The following is a 7,115-nucleotide window of genomic DNA, read 5'->3' as shown; positions in this document are numbered from 1 at the left end:
GTCGAAAATGCGTGCAGTCCAGCCTGGCGCTGGTGCTCACGCCTGGAGTCCTAACTGCTGTGGAGGCCGAGGTCTGTGGATGGAGGTTTGAAGCCAGCCCGGGCAGGGGAGGAAGTCTGTGAGAATTTTTATCCCCAATTAACCCACCCAAAAGCCAGAAGCAGATGTTTGGTGCAGAAATAAAACTAAGGGACAGTGTCTGACACACACAAATCCCAGTCTCCCTCCCTCCCTCCCTCCCTCCCTCCCTCCCTCCCTCCCTCCCTCCCTCCCTCCCTCCCTCCTCCCCTCCCTTCCTCTCACACACACACACAATGAATAGATGTTGAATTCTTTGTCACTTTTCAGAGAATCAGCCAGTGTATCTCTGGCTTGCTACTACACAGAGGCAGCTGGTCTCATTGGGTATTTTGCTTCCATTCTAGGACCACCTTTGCCTAATCATGCGCTGCTTCCACTCTGATTGGCTGGATTCCGTCCCCGAGGACCAGGCTCCTTGGATGGCTGTCCGCAGGGTAAGTGCACGTGGCAGCCATTCCGCTGCTAAGTTTATGGAGAGTTCTTCTTTTACACACTTCCTTCCTGCCCCGCGCTGGAGGCTGGAGGCTCAGGCCTGCCCTCCTCCTCCTCCTCCTCCTCCTCCTCCTCCTCCTCCTCCTCCTCCTCCTCCTCCCTCCTCCTCCTCCTCCTCCTCTCCTCCTCCTCTTCCTCCTCTTCCTCTTCTTCCTCTTCCAGAGTGGAACTCTGGACTTTCATGTGGTCTGTAGTCTCTTCCTAAAGTGGGTTTCCAAGAGTATCTTTTCTTGGTATTCTAGCCGTCATGGTTTGAATTCCCCCCCATAGCAATGGAGAATGCTGACAACAAGGCAATGCGGAAAAGCAAGGGACAATAGTTCGTGTTACTGTCTTGTATCCCTGCGGATTTACGCGGCCTTGGGTGGGTGGGAAGGCGCTGGGCTGTGGACATTCTGGTTAACGACAGCCCGTGAGCACAGGCCGCCAGCTCACAGGCAGCCTCTCCCAGATGACTTTCTGAAACCTCTGTATAATAACTCCATATACAAGGTGATTTTGTGTGTGTGGAGTCCTGAGGCTCGAACTCAGGGCCTGGGCATTGCTTCTCAGCTGTTTTCCTCAAGGTTAGTGCTCTACCATCAGAGCAACAGCTCCCATTCCAGTTCTTGCTGGATGATTGGAGGTAAGAGTCTCACAGACTTTCCTGCACTGGCTGGCTTTGAACCACAACCCGCAGATCTCAGCCTCTTGAGGAGGCAAGGATGACTGGCGGTGCCAGGCTTAATTTTTCATAAAAACATATTGTCTTCACACAAAAAAAATGGTTTTCTATTGTTATTTAAAAATTAAACAAGTGCATATCTAAACAATGGTGCATAATGATGCATATAGTCCGTATGATTACAAAGGCTCTTGTGGGATCTTCAGTCAGCTACAGAATTGTAGAGGGCTGGAAACTAAGCATCTGGAGATTCACTGGCCCCCACTAGGAGGTCTGGTCTCAGGAAGGCCAACTTAGCTTAGCCCTGTGTGGCCGGGGCCCGCTTTTGGCTGTTCCCGGGTGTGACCCTTGCTCCTTGCTGCCTGCTCCTCCTACGTTGTTCCAAACCAGCCATTCAGAAAGATACTGGAGGGGTAAAGGAAGGTCTGTATACTTCGTGTTATCTATTATTAGCAGTCTCCTAAGTTTAGATAGAAATTCCTTGTTTGATAATAGAGCAACTCTTGAAGTTATTTTCTGTAAGTCCAACGCTACACCCTGATGCTGGTTTCTGGATGCTTTAGAATTAGAATTCCTTTCCGGTGTACGTAACAACGACTGTCCACACTTAACCACCCTTGAAATAGTTTTTATTGTTTCCTGCATATTCATTTCTAGAATAAGTTACTTCAGCCTTATTATGATGATGATTCCTAATATGACGGAGATGATGATTATTACTCTTAGGAAATTAGGGAAACTTGATTCATGTCTGTTAACTTTTGCTTGTAAAAGAAACCTGGAGAAAGCAAAAGTGTTTTGTGTTTATAAAATCAATGTCTTTGGGCAGGGAAGGTGCTCAGTGGTAGAGCGCTTGCCTTGCGTGCATGAAGCCCTGGGTTCCATTCCTCAGCACCACATACACAGAAAAAGTCAGAAGTAACGCTGTGGCTCACGTGGTAGAGCACTAGCCTTGAGAAAAAAAAAAAAGACAAAACAAAAAACAAAACAGTGGCTTCTTTCTCCAGAGAAGACCCAATTCTTGAACGAGGTTGGGGAAGAAGAAGGTGCTGTCCAGAGGCACGGGCCACAGCCGGCTTGTCATCCTGCTCGCAGCCTGTGGCCCAGAGCTACCAGCAAATCAAACCCATCCATTCCAGGCCTGTGACAGACAGACAGACAGAAGCCACTCAAGGCGCGAGCCGCCTGTGTTTCCCAAGGCACCCGGGACCATGGGGCCTTTTATAAGAACAGAAACAAAACATGAATCATTTCAGGCAGACCTTTTTTTCTAAAAGTTATCTTTAGTATTTTTTTTTTTTTTTTGGTCCGGTCGTGGGGCCTAAACTCTGGGCCTGGGCGCTGTCCCTCAGCTCTTCAGCTCAAGGCTAGCGCTCTAACCACTTGAGCCACAGCGCCACTTCTGGCTTTTTTCTTTTTGCTTATGTGGTGCTGAGGAATCGAACCCAGGGCCTCAGGCATGCAAGGCAAGCGCTCTACCACTGAGCCACCTTCCCAGCCCTCTTTAGTATTTTTTTTTAAAAAACCAAACACCAAACAGGAAACTTTCAAGTGAGCTACCCTTGGGCAGAAAGTGGAAGAACGTGTGTGTGTCTCAGGAACAGAAATCACAGCGGCTAAGGGCTTGTGGGTAATCCCAGTCATTCTTTTAGGTTCCTTTGGAATCTGAGTTTAAGATACCTGGCACTGGGTGGGAGACAAAGCTCAGATTCCCGGAAGTCCCTACTTAAATGTAGTGAATTTTTCCCAGCAGCATTTCACTCCAGCTCCGGTGGGAGACAGTAACAAGGTTGTTAGGGGAAGGGTGGGGATGGTCATGGTGAGATTTGAGTCCTTTTCTGGCTTGCTCCCTATCATGGCTTCAGTCCGGATGAAGAAGAACAGGAAAGCAAAGAAAGAAGGGGGGGGGAGGGGGACAGAGAGGGGGGAGGGCGGTGGGTAGTGGGAGAAAGGAAGGACTAGGGATAAAATATGAAGGATCTTGCCTCCTAATCAAAGCTTAAGGAAACAGTGTATTGTTTGTAACTGCTGGGATAGATAGATTGCCCCAGAGTAGATGGAGTTGCTGCGGACGTGGACTTAGAAGCTGCGTCCACGCAGCCTTCACACTGCAAGTAGAGAGATAAAAACGAGGAAATTAAAGTTGTTCTTCAAGCGGTAAGTTAATGACCATCAGATGCATTATATTGTGTTTCTGCTCACGTAGCTGGTACCTGATATTCCGATTATCTACCTTTCCTGAAGTGTTAAAAAACAACAACACAGTAGCAGCAGCGAAACTAAAGTCAGAGCTGGATTTTCAGGATGTAATAGGCGTTTGGTGATAGGAAGGAGCGATGTCTCTTACAGTTCCAGTCACTATACTATATGCTATATACTGTATAGTGTATACTAGTTACTGTATGCTGTATATATACTTTACATTCAAATGTCACTCAGTTTTGATAAGCTATTTTAGGACTCAAGAGAAAACTTGAGTAAGATCATGATGGTAAATGTTCATTTTAGCAGGATGGGCACTTCAAAGATATTTTCCTTAGCATCATCCTACTATTCTTTGAGGTACATTTGGATTATTTACTCATCAGAAAACCACAACCCGCAGAAGTTATCAGGTGCTCCGACATGGTTTCAGTGAGATATTTACATGTGACATGTTTACATATCACACATTTACATATTCGCACGGGCTCCTGTGGTGCAAGCGGTGTGCCTCACTCTCCTCATTCCTGGGCCGTGTCTCCTGGGAGCTCATTCTGGGGCGGGCATTGTGTCTGAAGCCAAGAAGGTCAAAGGGAGCCAGTTTTAACCAGCTCCTGAGAGACCCGACATGTGGATGTGGATGTGGGCCGAGTGGCCAAGCAGGGATCTGGAAGGAAGAACGTTGGATCAGAGATTGGACAGACCTGCAAGGCTCACCCAGATGGGACGGGGAAGTGAGTTCCAGACCCCCATCCATACCCCCATCCATACCCTCATCCATACCCCCATCCATACCCCTGTCCATACCCTCATCCATACCCCCATCCATACCCCCATCCATACCCCCATCCATACCCCCATCCATACCCCCCCATCCATACCCCCATCCATACCCCCATCCATACCCCCCATCCATACCCCCATCCATACCCCCATCCATACCCTCCATCCATACCCCCATCCATACCCCCATCCATACCCTCCATCCATACCCTCCTATCCATACCCTCCATCCATACCCCATCCATACCCTCCATCCATACCCCCATCCATACCCCATCCATACCCCCATCCATACCCCCATCCATACCCTCCATCCATACCCTCCTATCCATACCGCTCATCCATACCCTCCATCCATACCCCCATCCATACCCCCATCCATACCCCCATCCATACCCCCATCCATACCCCCATCCATACCCCCATCCATACCCCCATCCATACCCTCCATCCATACCCTCCTATCCATACCCTCCATCCATACCCCCATCCATACCCCCATCCATACCCCCATCCATACCCCCCATCCATACCCCCATCCATACCCCCATCCATACCCTCCATCCATACCCCCAGCCATACCCTCCATCCATACCCTCCATCCATAACCTCATCCATACCTTCCATCCATATCCTCCATCCATACCCCCATCCACACCCCCATCCATACCCTCCATCCATATCCTCCATCCATACCCCCATCCATACCCCCATCCATACCCCCATCCATACCCTCCATCCATACCCTCCTATCCATACCCTCCATCCATACCCCCATCCATACCCCCATCCATACCCCCATCCATACCCCCATCCATACCCCCCATCCATACCCCCATCCATACCCCCATCCATACCCTCCATCCATACCCCCATCCATATCCTCCATCCATACCCTCCATCCATAACCTCATCCATACCTTCCATCCATATCCTCCATCCATACCCCCATCCACACCCCCATCCATACCCTCCATCCATATCCTCCATCCATACCCCCATCCATACCCCCATCCATATCCTCCATCCATACCCCATCCATACGCCCATCCATACCCTCCATCCATACCTCCATCCATACCCTCCATCCACACCCTCCATCCATACCCCCATCCATACCCTCCATCCATACCCTCCATCCATACCTCCATCCATACCCTCCATCCACACCCTCCATCCATACCCTCCATCCATACCCCCATCCATACCCTCCATCCATACCCCCATCCATACCCTCCATCCATACCCCCATCCACACCCTCCATCCATACCCTCATCCATACCCTCCATCCATATCCTCCATCCATACCCCCATCCATACCCTCCATCCATATCCTCCATCCATACCCCCATCCATACCCCCATCCATACCCCTATCCATACCCCCATCCATACCCCATTCATACCCCCATCCATACCCCCATCCATACCCCCATCCATACCCTCCATCCATACCCCCATCCATACCCTCCATCCATAGCCCTATCCATACCCTCCTATCCATACCCTCCTATCCATACCCCCATCCATACCCCCATCCACACCCCTATCCATACCCCCATCCTCACCCCATCCATACCCCCATCCACACCCCCATCCATACCCCCATCCATACCCTCCATCCATACCCTCATCCATACCCCCATCCATACCCTCATCCATACCCCCATCCATACCCTCCTATCCATACCCCTATCCATACCCTCCTATCCATACCCTCCTATCCATACCCCCATCCATACCCCCATCCATACCCCCATCCATACCCCCATCCATACCCCCATCCATACCCCCATCCATACCCTCCATCCATACCCTCCATCCATACCCTCCATCCATACCCTCCATCCATACCCCATCCATACTCCCATCCATACCCCCATCCATACCCCCATCCACATCCCCATCCACACCCCCATCCACACCCCCATCCATACCCCCATCCATACCCCCATCCATACCCTCCATCCATGCCCTCCATCCATACCCCTATCCATACCCCCATCCATACCCTCCATCCATACCCCATCCATACTCCCATCCATACCCCCATCCATACCCCCATCCACACCCCCATCCATACCCCCATCCACACCCCCATCCATACCCCCATCCATACCCCCATCCACACCCCCATCCATACCCCCATCTACACCCCCATCCATACCCCCATCCATACCCTCCATCCATACCCTCATCCATACCCCCATCCATACCCCCATCCATACCCCCATCCATACCCCCATCCATACCCCCATCCATACCCCCATCCATACGTGCTCCAGACTCCTGGCGTGGGTTTTGTGAGTGCTAAGGTGGTTGTTCAGAGACGTTTTCCATCACAGGCCTCCCTTGTACGCACAATGGGTCTTGTGTTCCCTTCCTTTCCCAGAAGTGAGATGGAGAGAGGCCTTTTCCTCCATGCTGGGCAGAGTTTGCCTAAATGAGAGAAGTTTAATAAGATCTGGGATACTGACGTTCTCTTAGACCCCATGACGTACTGTGTCTGGGAAAATTAGGATTGATGGGATTCGTCTAGATTTAAAAACAAAAACAAACACCGGCAAGTTTGATCAGTGGGAGGCTGGAGTGTCATTAAACAGCAGCGTGACTGATAGCTGGGTTTCTGGATTGGATGCATATGTGCTTGTGTGTGTGTGTGTGTGTGTGTGTGTGTGTGTGTCTGTGCGTGTGTGTGCGTGTGTGTGCGTGTGTGCGTGTGTGTGCATGTGGTGTGTGCGTGTGTGTGCATGTGGTGTGTGCGTGTGTGTGCATGTGTGGTGTGTGTGTGCGTGCGTGCATGCATGTGTGGTGTGTGTGCATGTATGTGTGGTGTGTGTGTGTGTGTGTGTGCGTGTGTGGTGTGTGTGCACGCATGTGTGTGTGCCAGACT

This window comes from Dipodomys spectabilis, unplaced genomic scaffold, assembly GCF_019054845.1.
Source record: "Dipodomys spectabilis isolate Male_0828 unplaced genomic scaffold, ASM1905484v1 ptg000714l, whole genome shotgun sequence".
NCBI classification, from domain to species: domain Eukaryota; kingdom Metazoa; phylum Chordata; class Mammalia; order Rodentia; family Heteromyidae; genus Dipodomys; species Dipodomys spectabilis.
Note: the sequence above shows the minus strand (reverse complement) of the source record.